This window comes from Cupressus sempervirens, chromosome 2 (genome assembly GCF_028749045.1).
Source record: "Cupressus sempervirens isolate cs-2001-9-10 chromosome 2, ASM2874904v1, whole genome shotgun sequence".
NCBI classification, from domain to species: domain Eukaryota; kingdom Viridiplantae; phylum Streptophyta; class Pinopsida; order Cupressales; family Cupressaceae; genus Cupressus; species Cupressus sempervirens.
In genome coordinates, this window is record NC_143119.1 from 734832509 (window position 1) to 734849186 (window position 16678).

Below are 16678 nucleotides of genomic sequence, written 5' to 3' on the forward strand. Positions count from 1 at the left end.
TGACTACAACAAGAGAAATCCGCTTCTGTCACATCACTTCCACATTCATCTCGTTACATATGTAGCCTCTGTTAACACAATACTATCTCCTCAAGCTGACCTTGATAGCCACTTGTGTTGCTTTCTCTGTTTTCAATTCCTCGGTACCCTGAGCCAAGTGTTGTTGCACTGCCTCCAACTGGATGATTAGCTCCTCCCGAGCTCTCTACACATCCACCAAGACAACCTCCTGACCAACACCTACTCCCAGTGCCTCTAGTACACAGAAAGTCCATGCCTGCAGCAACTTCAACTCTTCTCAACTGGTCAGACTCCCACGACTGATATCCGTAATGACTAGGGGTCCAGGGGGCAACGGCGGGACCAAATTAACACTCCGGAACCCACATAAAAATGCACAGAACACACTATTTTTGCCATTTTTTGCCAATTCCAAACTCTTTCTGGTAACCACTGCTACTTCCCCTTCCCTTTGGCATCATCTGTTACTCATTCCAAACAACTTGAATCTGTCGTCATTTTTTTTTTTTTTTTGGTTACTCGCCCGCTACTGTGCCTCTTCCCTATCCTGTCGGTCCCTGCCAAGAGAATGATATTAATTCCTCCGAGTTGAATTTGTCCTTCAAGCTGAACTCAACCACCTCCGTGAGAGAACTACGAAAAACTTGCATAAAACCATCTGCAGGACAAGAAAACTCCGAAGAAGACAAGCGTCCGCTGCGAACCAAAAAATCCTTACGATAAGGATTTGTATGCCGCCTCTACATAGATCCACTCCCAACAACCTGATACTGGAGCATTAACACCAACACCCACAATCCTACCCCCAACCTTGTCTATGGATTTGCGGAACTATCTGCACCAACAATATCAACCACTATGGAATCGCAGAGTACTACGAGCGAATAGAAATATTGCCCGAGTCCGCAGCAAGAACAAATGCCGAGAACAAATTCGAGGAGAAGGTCGCGCGGCCGCGGGAATCAGAATAAAACAATTCGCGGGTAGCCAAAAAAAATAGCCTTTCGCAAGAACATTAAAAAAAAAAACTCCGCGGGAATGCTCCACGGAAAGGTTCCGCAGGAGGTCCAAACAGCTGCCCGTGGGAAATGTGTCCATAGGACACAATCCGCGGGCAAACTGTCCGCAGGACCCTATCCACGGCAAAAAAAAATTTTGCTTCCTTTTCCTTTTTTTTTTCAATTTTTTTTTTTCTTCAAAAAAATACAAGGCACCTCAAATTTGCCTCTGACCGTCGCCGTTCGGCAACGACGAGGAAGTCCCCTTCTATGACAATGACAGAGTCTTCCTGGCACCATATATTTTGAATTTGGATCCGTTGACTGCCGGAGGTACCTTCTGCCCGTCCAAAGTTGATAATTCGATCGCTCCATTGTCGCCAACTTTCTGAATCTAATATGGTCCAACCCATCTGGCCTTAAACTTTTCCACTTTGATTTCATTCCGACCGTCGTACCCCTTACGTCTGTTCTGTGCCACCTTCGTCGCCCACTGTGCCTGCAGTCGTCGCGCAACTGGATTATTTCCTTGCTGTCGGTGCCCTTCCACTAATTTTATGCTGCGGTGTAACCTTTTCTTTCCACACGGTCCATTCACCACGTACCGGACAGTGGGATCTTTCATTTTTCTGTGTTCAAACTGTATGTTCTTCCCCTCAACTTCAGCCATGGCAGCTTTTCCTTCTTTCGCTTCCCTGCATTCCTCCAGACATTCATTTTCCTGTGTTTTGTCATGTTCATCGACCGTTTACATATTGCAACTCGAAAACAGTTCGTAGTCTTCTATCTACTAATGGAACAGGCCATTCACCGAGTCTAGGTCGTCGTCATTCAATCCTCCGTCAAGTCTCAATACTCCTCCTTTGTCTGGTTCCATTCTCCTCTTTCCTTTGTCGTCACTTTCGCCGTCACTTTCTGAATCTGACGATGTTGCCTCGTCACTGACCATTTGTGTATGCAGGTCAATTGTGAATCTTTTGCCTCTGCGCTCCATTGATAGGGTATTTCGTTTCCAATCATGTTTTAGTTTTGCTTGCACCAACCAATCCCGTCCCAGAATAGCATCATATCCTTTTCTTTTTAATGGAATGACCACGAAGTCCAATAAAAATGGTTGCATTCCAATAGTTACCGATTGCGCCTTCAAGATTCCTAATGGTTTGATTCCGTGTTGGTCTGTCGTGAGAAACTGGAATGCAGGTGGCCACAATGTCGGCTTTCCCAACTTCTTCTAAGTATCCTCTGGTAACACATTCACGCTGGATCCTCCGTCAACAATTGTGTCTGTCAGAACCTTTCCCAAAATCCCCATCTCGACGACCGCCGGATGCCTTCCCGTTGTGAGTGCCAGAAGCATTGGGTCAATTGTCGTCATTGGACTACTTTCCCTTCCTGTGTCCTCCGTTGCTTGCTGAAATGGTGTATGATTCAGAATGGCCGTCCGTAATTGGGGCATTGTGAGAAGGAGGTCACTTATCTTGACTGATATCTCCGTTTGTAAGATCTGTCGTACAATGTTTTGTTCGATGAAGTTCCTTGCCAAGGTGTCGGTGATGTCCTTCAACCGAGATGTCTTCACCGACGATGCCTTTGCAATTTCTGCCTGCGCTTCCCCCAATTTTCTTTTTTCCTCTACTTGCCTTCGTGTAATTGCCAGAAGCTCCGCTTCATCCGTGCCGACAATGATCAAGTTTACTCCAGACTTTGGACACTTGGAATCTTCATGATTGCCGAGTCCACACCATCTGCATAATAATTTCGGTGTGTTTGCCGCTGTACAATCCTGTGCAAAATGACCCCACAAATTACATGCTCGGCATTGAACGATTGGCCATCCGTTTGCATCATACTGAGTTTGACTTCGGTTCCCATTATTATTGTTATTGTTTGCATTGTTGTTATTTTGCCCTCTGCTATCATTCCTGTACTCTCTGGATGTGGCACCATCAATGTTTGCATTTCCGTTACTGCCCGACGGGAAGCCTGCTACGTAAGAAGCACCTGCGAAGATCCTCTTGTCTTCATGTTAAAAGGATAGTCCTTTGTCAAATGGCCCATGATCTGACAAATGTCACAAAATTGGTTCTTTGGACACAATCCTTTAGTATGACCGTTGGTCTTACACTCTGTGCACCACAGTTCACTACCTTTTGGCTCCTTCTGCATGTTTTTAAACTCCATCATGCGAACCATATCCTTCTGTAGGGCACGAACCTTCTTGCTGCTGCCTTCGTCGTCGCTGCTATCATCTCTGGCAGGCTCGTCATCATCAGAATCAAAGGAGCTAGTTTTCTTCTTCTTTGTCTTTTGTTCACTTTCAAGGTCCAGTGCTCTATTATACGCACCCACATATGATGATGGTGGGACAATTTTCATTTTCCTCTACAATTTTGATCGTAGGCCATCCACGAACCATCTTTTCTACAATCTGTCGGCCGGCTTGCTTTCCATTTTGTTTATTAAGTCTTTTAATCTTTTGGCGTAGATGCGGATAGTTTCATGCTTCCCCTGTTTGGTATTGAAAATCTCTGCTACGATTTCATTATCATCCCTTGAGTTTAAATTCCATTAGGTACTACTTTTTAATGTTATCCCAGCTATTTAGCTTTTGTGGATCCGTATCCGAAAACCAATCAATTGCCACACCCCATAGGGTTGCCAAAAATTGCCTGATCCATTCGTTGGCATCTGTGATTCCATTTTCTTGCCAAATCATCTCACACGTCTTACAATGTCGGATGGGGTCAACTGTACCATTGCCCTCAAACTTTGACAGCTTTTCTTTGGGTCCTGCCATCACAACACTGGAGGTCTGCACTCCCACACTGGAGGTCTGCACTCCCACACCAGCGATCGGCAATCCCACACCAGTGGTCGGCACTCCCACACCGACAGTCTGAACTCCCACACCGAAGGTGTTGACAGCTGCGAACCTTGGTGAAAAAGAAGGATCTTCTGAAGTTGTTTCCCGCGGAAGTCTATCTCGGGCGAAGAGGTCACTCCACGCTCCTGCTCCCTCGGCACTGCGAGTCGTGCGAGTTGATGCTCTTCCGTCTGAATTGTCTTCCTACGGCGAACACAAATTCAAGAACTCCTCTTGTGCTTCTTCCACCAATTCCACCCGCTGCCGAGTCTCCTCCAACAATTCTTCGACGCTCCAATTTCCGTCGACATTCGGCTTGCTGTCCCAGAATTAAATTCTCTTGCGCAGTACGGGTTCCATTTTTTTCCTTGACCTTATTCCAATCTTTGTTAAGCTGATTTGACATTAATATTCATTCCACCCACCTTCCAGATTCATAAGGCAATGGCGCCAAATGTTTACCGTACTGGTAAAGAAATCAACGCATACAAACAATGGAACAGAATAGCAGAATTATATTCGCACATGCCAGACATACTTTATGCTTCAAAATATCTGTAATAGTAGATGATAGATAGATCCTTTACAATGATCCCAGACGAGATATAAATACTATTTGCCGAACCTTCCCGGAGGAGTCCGTCGGCCACAAACATTATGTCCACTACAAACTATTTACCCGTCAGCTACAAAATACAAAACACTGACGACAATCATTCCGTCGGCTACAAAAACACTGCCAGAACCATCCAATCAACTAACACACCTCTATCAAATCCAGCAATTCATGTTGACTTAACTGGTGGTAGTTTCTCAATCATACTTCGCGAAGATGTTATTTCTTATGCATTCCTTATTATCAGATTTCACAAGATTTTTAATCATCATGGAGATATTGATAAGAAGTCAACCTCTTCAAACAGATAATATTCATGTATGGAATGTATTGCGAATGACTGGAATGGAATGATCAAACTTTCCAACCCATACTCAAATTGACTCTTTTACAAAGAATCATTTAAACATCAGGGGCTCTGCTTAGCCTAGCATTAAAATCAGTTAGCAAGAAACTTCCTGTCACACAAAAGTGTCGAGCATTGTTAATGCGTACCAGTGATGGGATTCAACTCCCCCTCACAATCAAATGTATGGATTCATGACAATTTTATGTTCAATATGGCTCTTATGATATAAGCAATGATAAAGATCCCAAATACCCAATTTTAAGATTATCTGATTACAACTATGGTCTTCTCAGGAAGAGAGCCTTCAAGTATGAGCTCCCCAAACTGCCAGTATAAAGATCATTATTATCTTCATCCTTCATGATGAGGCTCCATGCTCTGCACTTCATGCCCACCATGATGGCCTCTCACTGGCAAGCCATCTATTTCATCAACCCATTTTGACAAATCAAGACAACATTTATTAAAGCAGCGGCAACCAAAACCTTTCAAAGCTAATGGATGAAATGTGAGAGCAAAAATGTCTACCCTTGTCTATTAGAAATAGTTGCACATTTTAAGGAAAGACGCCTGTCCTCTGCCTCCAACATCATTTCCAGCAGGATGGCAAGGGCCTCTTCCACCTCTTCAATCCCAGGGATGCTAGTGCATGACTCAGAGTTAAAATTCAAATTTTGCAGAAGAATATCTTTACTTGGAGTGATCAAAAGATGCAGCTCCCTGCTGACAAGAAATATCTGTTTGCCAGTCATGCCAATCAAGAATAAGGTTGTCAGCACTTTTGTCCAAATAAATCAATAGTCACTGTCAGAAATACCATTATTTCTTCTCCCAAGTAATATTCAGTAGAGTTCAAACAAAATAACACGGTAATATAGATCACACAGCTTATTCAATAACTAGAAAGCCATAAGATTTCCCTCTTTTAGCAATAATCATCAATAGGAATAGTTATACTACCATTCACAAAAGTCCAATCTCTGCAATCTTCAATGTTTATTATAATGTCTGCATTGTGTATATCTCTGTTATATATTTTATAATCTAAAATCTTAATATGTCTTCTACATTATAGGATATATAATCTGTGGTCTCAATGTTTATCCTTTGTGACCCATTGAAGTTCTCTGTAGTTATTTTGAATGAAATGTTAGTATACAATAGCCTGATATCTCAAATTTAATTTGATCTTCTTTTACCAAGGCTCTGATACCATTTTTGTGTTAATTAAACTTATGAGAAGACTGTAATGGCAATGATTATTTGCAGATTTAGGGAATAGTAATCTATATTTATCTTGCAGGTGATAATCAGAACATAATGGATATGAATCAAATCAATACTGAAATCTGTGAGTTAAGTCTGAATACACTTCAATCACTGGGCTTGATGTCCTGATCTGTAGGGGTAGAATCATTTATCAATTTTGATGTCTTTCCTCTTACAATTGGTCAACATAAATATATTACTCAAGGGGTTAACCATGAACAGACATGACAGTTCGGTGAAGAGTCTCATTGAAGAGACACAATGTCTAAACTTAACTAATTCAAATGAACCTATTTGATCAGATGTGAGCATACATCAAGTAAACTAGTAAGCCCTATGATTATCAGGCATGTTAATGTGCAATAAGATAATCATTTAGCCCCCCCCACTCTCCCCCAATCTGATAAGAAAATAGGATCATTTTCTTGATCCATATAAATGCATTAAGGATCAAAATAATCAAGAATTTGCAACCTGATTTTAAGAGAAAGATAATCAAATATTCATACTTAATTCGATCAGATTAATTTCAAGGAAAAATCTCAAAGAGTTTTATAGCATAGTAGATCATGTCATTTTGTATGTGTGTGAATGTATATCACTTCACATGGTGAATTGATATACATGAACACACATACACATATATTCTGCTAATTGATACTTCCTTGAATTCTGACCGACTATAGTTTCTCAGCAAAGTCAGTCACATATCATCAAATAAAGCATCATCATTCTGCTGTTGCAGATTAGAAGCACAAATAGTGCCACTAGCATTAGTACTAGCAGCCTTAGGCCCAATCTTAGGATTGGCCTCAACATTGTTAAGTATATCATGATTGCCATCATCAATTGCAAATGCATGAAAGTGTGCTTCCAACTCCGCAGACTCTTCTTCAACATCCCAATGCTTTGCCTCCCCGTTTTGGTAAGTATCTTCTGTGTGTTGTGAGCCTCAATTTTGAATGCACAAAGAACAAGTTATCTGCCTTCTTGAAGTTTAGTCGATTGTGTTTAATTGAGGGGATGGAGTATGTACTCGAGTTCCTCTTAGATGATGATGAACTATGAACCTATCAAGATTTACAATTTTGAAATTAAAAATATTAAAATAAATTTATATAATTGTTAATAAAAATTTAGAAATTAGAATCTTAAGAGTTAGCAACTTAATAAATTTTTCATGGCAATGGGTTGCATGTTCTGGTACATTTGTCCATGGAAGTACTAGCATTTATGAGCATTAACATTGTTTTTGTCTTCAATAGCTTCAAGACCTTAGACCACCTGTCATGTCCCTTTTTTGGAGGTAATTTGATTTAATTAATTTAATTAATTAAGTTGTCCAAAATAATGAATATTTTATGAGGATGACTAATTACTTATTTTAATTAAATAAATAAGTGGTATTAAGTTAATTACTTATAAAGTTATCAAATAAACAAATATTAAAAGGTAACTTTATATTTAATTAGTTTAATAAAGTGACTTGAATTATAAAATATTTTATAAAGTCGCTTAATAAATAAATTAATGTTCTAGAAGTTTTTGGAGAAAGTGGAGGAAAAAGGATAAATAGGCATCCTGGGCTTCATTCTCACCAGGCAGATTTGTTGTTGTTGATGTTGATGTTTGTTGATGTGCATTGTGGAGCCTAAGGTTTCTGCAGTAGTCACAACTGGCCATTGAGAACGAAAACTCTCAATTGGTACGCAATTTTGAGAGTGTGAAGTATCACTTGAATTATTGCAGCTGGGAGGAAGATACTTCAATCTTCTATTTGTGCTACATTGAGAAAAAATATTTGAGTACAAAAAGCAGTCCGAAAAAGCAATCCAAAAAAGTAGTCCAAAAAAGCAGTTTGAAAAAAGCAGTCCGAAAAAGCAATCAGAAAAAAGCAATCCGAAAAAGCAAATTCGAAAAAGCAAAGAAAATTATTACAGTCATCTACAATCAGGTTCCTTTGGATATTCCATGCATTTTTTTCTTATCATTTAGATGCCTATTAGAAGGTATGGCTGTAGGTCAAAGTTTGTAACAAATTTAAGCATTATTCTTGCGGATGTAAGCCAAGAGTCTTGGCCATTTCATACTAGCATTGTAGTTGACATTTTATGTGCAATAAAGGGGACATAAGTTGCAGGTCTGATATAGTTGTAATTGAATATGTGTTTATCATTCATGATCAGCTTATTAGTTTGCATACCAATTGTTTGACATAATGTCAATTGGCTGAAGGTTCTCTTTTTGGCATAAATAATGTTATAATTTTGCATACCAAGTGTTTGTGTTAATACCACTTGGCTATAAGTGCATTAACGCCACCATAGGTTGCATCCAAAGTGTTTGACATAATTACTATTTGTTGTGAGAGCATATTGCAAGTAGTTTTTAGTTATATATATGCATTGAATATTGTCAAAATAAGTTGCACATTCATGTTAGGTCATTGTGTAGTCAATTTTGAGTCTTCTTGCAAAAGATTCTCATTGATGCAAATTGAAGAAGAGTCATTAAAGCAAACTGAAATACTATATCAGTCATATGACCCTTGCATGTGAGTTGTTTGACAAAATTTCTTGAGCCTTCAATCAAAAGTTTTCAATCAGATTTGAGCAGGATCATTACAGTCATTACTTCCTCCTCATATGTCTACATGCTTTGGGGTCTGATGAATCCCCATTTTTGAAGTTTGTTACACTTTAACATTTTTCGCAATCACCTTATTTGATCTACCTTTGTGGATGTTGCCTTTGTATTTTGTTTTGAGTCTTATCCCTGATTTGTCTAGTGTCAACATTATTTTGTTTGACTCCACCAATATCCCTTCTTACTACCACAGTTGGTCAGCAACACATTTGAGACCACAGATTAATGTTTTTGATTAGGAAAAGAGGTTTTACAGGGATCCTGAAACCCAAAGTTTTACAACATTAAACAACTTAAAGCATAAAAGTCAAAAAAAACAAAAAAAACCTCAAAAGGCCAGAAACAAAAAGGCCCGAAGCCAGGGGAACAAAGGCCAGGAACAGAGCCTGGCGGGCAGACTAGTGTCCCTTCATCTCCATTGCCTGCAGGATTTCCACAGCATCACTTTCCTTCTGGATGGCCTCCTCCTCCTGGGTCGCGGGGGGGAAATGCATCTGGTCCCCCTAGCTTTCCTGGATTCTAGTCTCTTTCTGAGGATCCTCCCGGCTGGTTCCGTTCTCTGTACTCTGCTCCACGTTCCCCACAAGACCGGCATTGGTCAAATAGTCCCCCAGATTAACAATGTTTTCATTCAAGGTATGGAGGGTATCCACAATCTGTTTAGTCAGAACCTAGTTGACAGAAACCAGCTTTTGGACCTTCTGCTCGAGCCGAGAGATTCTGTCCTCCTGATTGTCACTAGGGTCCTTGCTTCTATCTTTTTCCTGGCTGCCCACCTGGTCTTTACTGCCTCTGGCCTCATGATCCTTGACTTCCCCCCTGTTATTGGTCTGGTTGGACCTGTCCTTCAGAGTCTCAATTTCTTGAAAAAGCCACTTAATGGAGCGAAAATTGTCAATCAGGTTGTTCTTTGTATTGTTGAGGAAGTTGAAACCCGTTTCACGGGCATTATCAGAGAGAACTAGAAGAGTCGGGTCAAGGAGCTCGTCATAGTGGGTGCTACTGTCGAGGTCCCCCAACACCTAGATTTTAGCAGTTCTCTAACAATGCCCATACTAACACTATCCATATTGAAATTTTGCCAGGCTCTTCTCTTATTAATGTTTCTACCAGTTGCGGTTGGTCTTTGTGGCAATGTTTCTTGCAAAAATGTGCATCAACTAATGGTCTATGTATGCACCATCAACTCATTCCAGTTTCACATATAGTTAATTTTTTTTTTCATTCAGTGAGTGTCATCATAAGAACCAAGCTCATTGTCTTTGATGAAGCCTATCACTTATCGCGAATGTCTGGTATTGAATTCAGTTTTATTTATTTATTTACTCAATATGGTAAAATGGGAGATACTTCTCTGAAGCCCCACCTTTTTTTGTTAACTACAGCTTGCCAAGAGCTCTAGCATCAGGTTTGAAGTTTCTATTTCCACATTGATATTTTTAGATATGTCAACAACTATGTCAAACCCTGATAACTTCTTATCAGGGTTTGACACCCTAGTTTACTCATCAGAATCTGGCGAGAGCTACTGCCTGGCCTGAACTATCTTTAAACACTAGTGACAATTTTTTATTCCTACAAAAAAAACATTGAATACATATATCTAAAGATTCGTGCAAGAGTCTCACGCCAAGATCTATGACTCAGACGACCTGATATTTTCAGCATTTTCTGTGCATATTTATGTGTCATCCTTCTAATGTTGGGGACTTTAATCTTTCTTTAATACCACAGATCTTAATGAGATAAAACGTTCATTCAAAAGGGAAAACTAGTACTATGATTTCCAGAGGTTTGAATCTGCTTTGATACCATGTTGAGTTTTGTAGATCGATTTCTACAAATGTAATAACATGGCCATTGTAATTGATGTTTTTCAAATGCAGATTTGAGGACTCATAAATATGATAGGAGACATGTCTCTATAGAAAAATGTATCACACAAGCAATTGATGGAGAGAGATTATTTTTCTTTCAAGGATTTTTATTATAAATCATACTAAAGGTGCACGCAAGTCCAAAACATCATTGACAACTTGACACGTCCATCCAAGTATGGCTGAATTCTTCATTTTTTAAACCACCTAAATTCTCAGACTGAGTTCAAATTTTTGAAATAGAATTTTACATAATTTCCAAACTTTTTTGGCCTCTCAAATGCATCAATTTTTTCAAACATAGTAACTACAGTCCAAACTCTAATTGTTTGCTTCTTACAAAAGTATTAAAGAATATTTCATGAACCCAAATCATGATGGAACAAATATGCATCCACATTGTATGGTCACATTTTCATTATTCATATTTTATTAATATTGCGAAATTACATTTCAAATTATGTTACTTCAAAACACAATACGCAAGGAAGAAAAAGATAATATCATCTATGAGTATAGGAAACTGTTTTCTTCATTTCTTATGTGCAACCCCCAGTTTCAAATATAGCCAACATACCAAAAATTCAAAATGGGGAAATAGGTATACGCATATATTTTTGCATCATGGAAAAAAAAATATTGATAACTGATTCAGAATACTACATAGAATGGCATATCTAACACTGATATTAGATATTTACTAAATTGTAAAGAAAAATTAAATTAGAGCAATAGGAAAAAAAATTACCTCACCAACATTATCATCTTCATATTGTGCTTCCATCATTATATCGTGTATTGTGATGAGATCCATTCTCATACAAGCATTGCCCAACAAAGAAAGAGCATTTTCCTCAGTAGAACTTTTGTTTCCCCTTGATGTCGCCATCCTTAGATATTGGTTTTACACTCAATTTAATATATAGGCAGAAAATGCATTAACTAGCTCCCTTAATATAAATCATCTGTCAAGTTAGAAAAATGTAAAACATAACTAAATTCTCCTCTTTGAACCTAGATTAAGGTGTAGCATTGACATCAATAGTGTACATGAGAGACACACAATATTGAATTAGAAATAGCATATAGACAAATAACCAAGGAGAAAAGGATAGATAACAAGGTTCAAATTATATGATAGTTAGTCAAACAAATTGTTTAAAGAAAAATCGCCATTCCAGTACCTTGGTATCTTGCATGTAGAATGTTGAGTTTTGAATGGCGATTGTAATACCATGTTTAATTCTAGTAGGAAACTTCTAGGTAACCAAGGAATAAATTTGTTTAATTAATTAAAAGTTGCCCAATAAAATAATATTTACTAATAGCTTAAATTTAACAAATTAAATAGTCATTTGAGTGAAATTAGAAGGGAAATTAAGAAAGTCACTTTATAAATGTGCTTTAATAAATTATTTTAAGAAAGAAATTGAAAAGCCCTTCGGAAGGTAAATATAAAAAGAATAATTGGGAGTTCATTTGGTATGCTTGGTTTATTTCCTCTATTGTGGATCTAGAGCTTTTCGTTGAATCAAAACCCTAAGGGAACTTAGTTTTGGTGGTAAACTATCCACCTAGTTGTTTACAGGTGAAAGCATACAGGTTTCAGGCTTGGACTAAAATATTGGGCAATTCGCTAAGTCTTCCAAGCAAGACAAATCATTAGAACATTGCATAGATTTAGAAGAAAGACAAAATAACAGTTTGGTATGTAATTTCAGACTTGTGGGGTGGTTGTGAGTGTGACTTTCAAATCCAACCGCCAATCTACTAAAAATTGGGCAATGAGTTATTGCATGATGTTGTGGCAATATAAGTATTTTTACTACCCATCATTTTTGTTCAAAACTAAGCAAAAGAGAACGAAAAGCAGGTCAAGTTATTTGACCTACAGAATCTTAGTCAAGGAGCCAATATTTCTAAGATGTTTAACACATCATATGCAGTTGGAAATTGTCTTTGAAGGTATTCTATCACTTTGTTAGGCAATAAGGCTGGTTGTTGTTGGCATGAGAGGTTAACAACCTAATTGGGCAATTAAACTCACATCCCTAGGTGCCTCATCAGTATACAACTGGGCAATGGTATTTTCTTTGCTGGTAAACTCATGCAGCCCAATATGAGGGAGAATATAGTGATTTAACATAAAAAAGGAGACAATATGTTGTTATGGTTTATTGACATTTCAAGTAGTGAAAATTAGAACTTAGAAAATTTTATACTATGTCTAAAGTATTTTCCTGTTGCTTCAGAGATCAGAAATTCATTTTCATTGCCCTGAACATATACTCTTTATTAAAGAAAAATCACCATTCAAATTACATTGTACCTTGGTATCTTGCTCAATGTAAACTGTCATATAAATTTTTACTTCAAATAGTGAGTCCCATGGATACTTTACAAATGTTATAAATGGAAATGTTACCAAAATAAGCATAGCACGCCTCAACCAAGAATTCTTCAAATAACAATCGTGTTAACTGTTGATCAAATGGAAATTAATTAATTATTAAGGGAAGTGAAAAAAATTGCATAGCAATTTGGGTCCATGCATTTACAATCAAATCAGAGCAACCTTGCCAGCCTGGAGGGTGGCGAGAAAAGTATGTCTGAAATTGTTTCACGAGTCTAGAGAATACAGAGTTTATCACTTATTGGAGAAGAGAGAGATTCTTACTTCAAATTCTGAATAAGTATAGGTGATAGACGTGATGAGCAGAAGCTTAGTACCATGGAGATTTTAAATGGTTTGGCTGGATGATAGCATCAGTTGGTTTAGCTGATGAGTTACAGAAGTCAGGGTAACCATGGAAACAATGACAACAATGATAACAATGGCAATAAAATGAGAATGATTGCAACCATGGAGAGTGGAATAACACAACATACTAGTATATAACTCCAAGATCGCCAACAAAACTACCCCTAAACTTGTAAGGTCTGAATTTTAATAGGCACCATCGAGAGATCAAGTAGGTTGGCAAGAAGATGGTGAAGGTTGAGTAGATTATCCAAGGGAGATCAAACTGCAATATCCCTAGCAATTTTGAATTCAACTTCCTGATTACTTAACCTGAGAATTTTGTCAAACACTTTGCACGCAAGGAATATATTGCTGATCTAAATTCTCATTCTTTCTAAATGCCAAACTTCAATTCATAACAATAGATATGGTTGCAAAAATGATGAGCAGAATGTAATGTCCCCACTATTAGGGTAGATTTGGGACAAGTAATTCCTACAAATAATGGTTAGAATCACAACAACAAAACTAACTATATTATTCTACCCTCTAATTTAATCCCAATCTTAAGCAGGTCTCCAGATTGGGCTCCCTAGCTCATAGCTACCTCATCGTCTTCCTGAGAGCACACCCCTTAAGATTCTTCTTGGATAGGCATCTTCTATCCAAGGCCAATCACATATGCATATGTTGACATAATCAGAATATTTTGGCACATTGATTCTCGGCCATGGTGGACAATGAAGATCTTAATACCTCACATGCCCCATGCTTTGAGTCTCATTATTCTCTATGTTGTTAACCCCATGAGCTAACACAATATTATCCACAAGTATGATTCATTAATATAAATAAAATCATAAACATAATTAAACAAATATAATCCATAAACATACCTTTCTTACCTTCTTTTCTTGGTCCATGTGGCTCTATCCTTAGTCGGCCCTTCAATGAATTATTCCTTCTCGATTATCTCAATTCTATATTTACTTTCTAAAATTCTTCCTTTTCTAATTAAAAGGAAAGGATAAAATATTTTTTTTGTTTCTTTTTTTCCAAGAGTCACAACCTTTCATAATGCAAATCCTTTAAAAAGTCAAAACACTTCATAACTAAAATTCTTTGGAAAAATCTCAATACTTTACAATCACAATTTCTTTTAAGGGTCACAACTATTCATAATTATGACCCTTTCGAAAGTTTACATCCTTTCAATATCATCGATACCTTTTCAGAAAGTCACTTCCTTATTTTCTTCATATTACTTTCCTCATCCATTTTTCATTGTTGAATTCCTGTCTTCTCCTCTTCTTTTTTCCTCTCTTTAAAATAAACTCTCTTTCCTTTTATATCTTAATTTTCAGAAGTTAGGTCTATTTGTTAAACATCTCTTGACTTTTCATTAAATTTAGTTAATTTATATTATTCTATGTTATATTATTTATTTACTTGTTTGTATTTCTTATTATTTATTATTAAATTCTATTAAGAAAGTTAACATACTTTCTACAATATTGTCTCTTGTATTTAATTTTATTTGTTTATTTCCTCATTGAAATTTTATTATTTTTTAATAATTTAAAATATCATAGCAATTATTCATTGATAATATAGATTAAATAATCATTATTTCCTATATTTATATTTTAGTATTAGTTTTAATATAACTTTATTATTATTATTTATTTAATAATATTGTATTAAAATTCTATCTTATAATATTCTATAAGATCCATGCCCAACAACAACTTTTTTTGCAACTATTTCCTTCCATGGCCGCTGACTACGGTTTTGTTTGAAAACCCTATATTTTTGGCTCAAAATATTCTTCTGATTCCATATTCTTGGTGGGTTTTTTGAGAGCTCAACTAGGTTGTCATTAGATTTTTTCAAGTGCCTCAATTTTTCAGCCAATGGATCCGAAAACCGACAAAATATAATTTTATAGTTTTTTGAGCTCTCTTTTGGGTAACTCTTCAATTTTTTGGGTCTTCCATTTTTTTGCCTCAAAGTATGTGCCTTCACAGAGCTTCATGCTTTTTCACTAAAAACTGAGCTATGGAAACTCTAACTAATATTCTGCTCTAAGGCAATTCAAAATTCAATGGTTAGAATTATAGCACATGGAAGCAACGGATACTAGCAATCTTTGACTATCAAAATAGTGATGAGATTGTTCTAGGTGTTACAAAGCGTTCAACTGCAAGGGGTACTGATCAGAATATATGGGACCTAAATAATCGGAAGGTGGTAATGCTTCTCATATTATCCATACCTGATGATCAACTCCCTCAAATTTCATTTGACAAAACAACTATCGAGATACGGGAGCATCTAAAGAAACTTCATGAGACATCAAACAAAAGCAAAGCCTTCTTTCTCAAGAACACTATGTTTTCTATTATCATGGATGAGCAAAAAATGCTCCATGAACACCTGAATAGGATTCAGGATATCCATGATCGATTGCTTTTCATTGGACACAAGATGGAGGAAGAGGACATTGTGGTCATAACCCTCAAAATTTTGTCCAAGTCCTACAAGCATTTTATTGAAACTCTCAACATCACTTCTACTGGTATTGATTTGAAGTTCACAGATCTTTGTACACTTATGTTTCAACAAGATTGGTATAAACAACACTCTAGTAGCAGTTCCACCTCCACCTCCACAAAGAAAGCCTTTGCTACTAAATCCTTTCAGAAGGATAAAGGCAAGTCTCACTAGTCTTCTCAGCAAAAGTTCTCTGCTCCAACTTCAGAAGGCTACAAGGAAAAAAAACATTCAATGCAACTATTGCCATAAGTATGGTCACATGAAGGTTGAATGTCGAAAATGCTTAGCTGCACAATCTAAGCAATCAAGTTCATAGCCCAAAGAAAACAGTGCAAAGCACACTGAGCCAACGAAATCCCTCTTTTATGCCTTCATGGCTAAAAGGCCTACAAATCATGTGAAGTCGTTTGCTTGGTATATTGATTCAAGTGCCTCTCGTCATTTCACTCACTGCTAAGACTGGTTCTCTAACTACCAGCCTTATTCATATTCTATTATTTTTGGTGGCAAAAAAGTGTACACTATTGTCGACAAAGGCAACATTCAGATTCAGTCTACTGAGGGGAATCTCATTTTCTTTGGTGTACTGCGTTCCAAGGATGGAACTTAATCTAATCTCAGTCAGTTAGTTGTTGTGACATTCCCCACTATTGGATATTACCTTTAGTTCACATCAGTGTACCATTACTAATAGGTCAACAATCTATTGGTGTAGCAAGTGTTAAGGATCATGGTCTTTT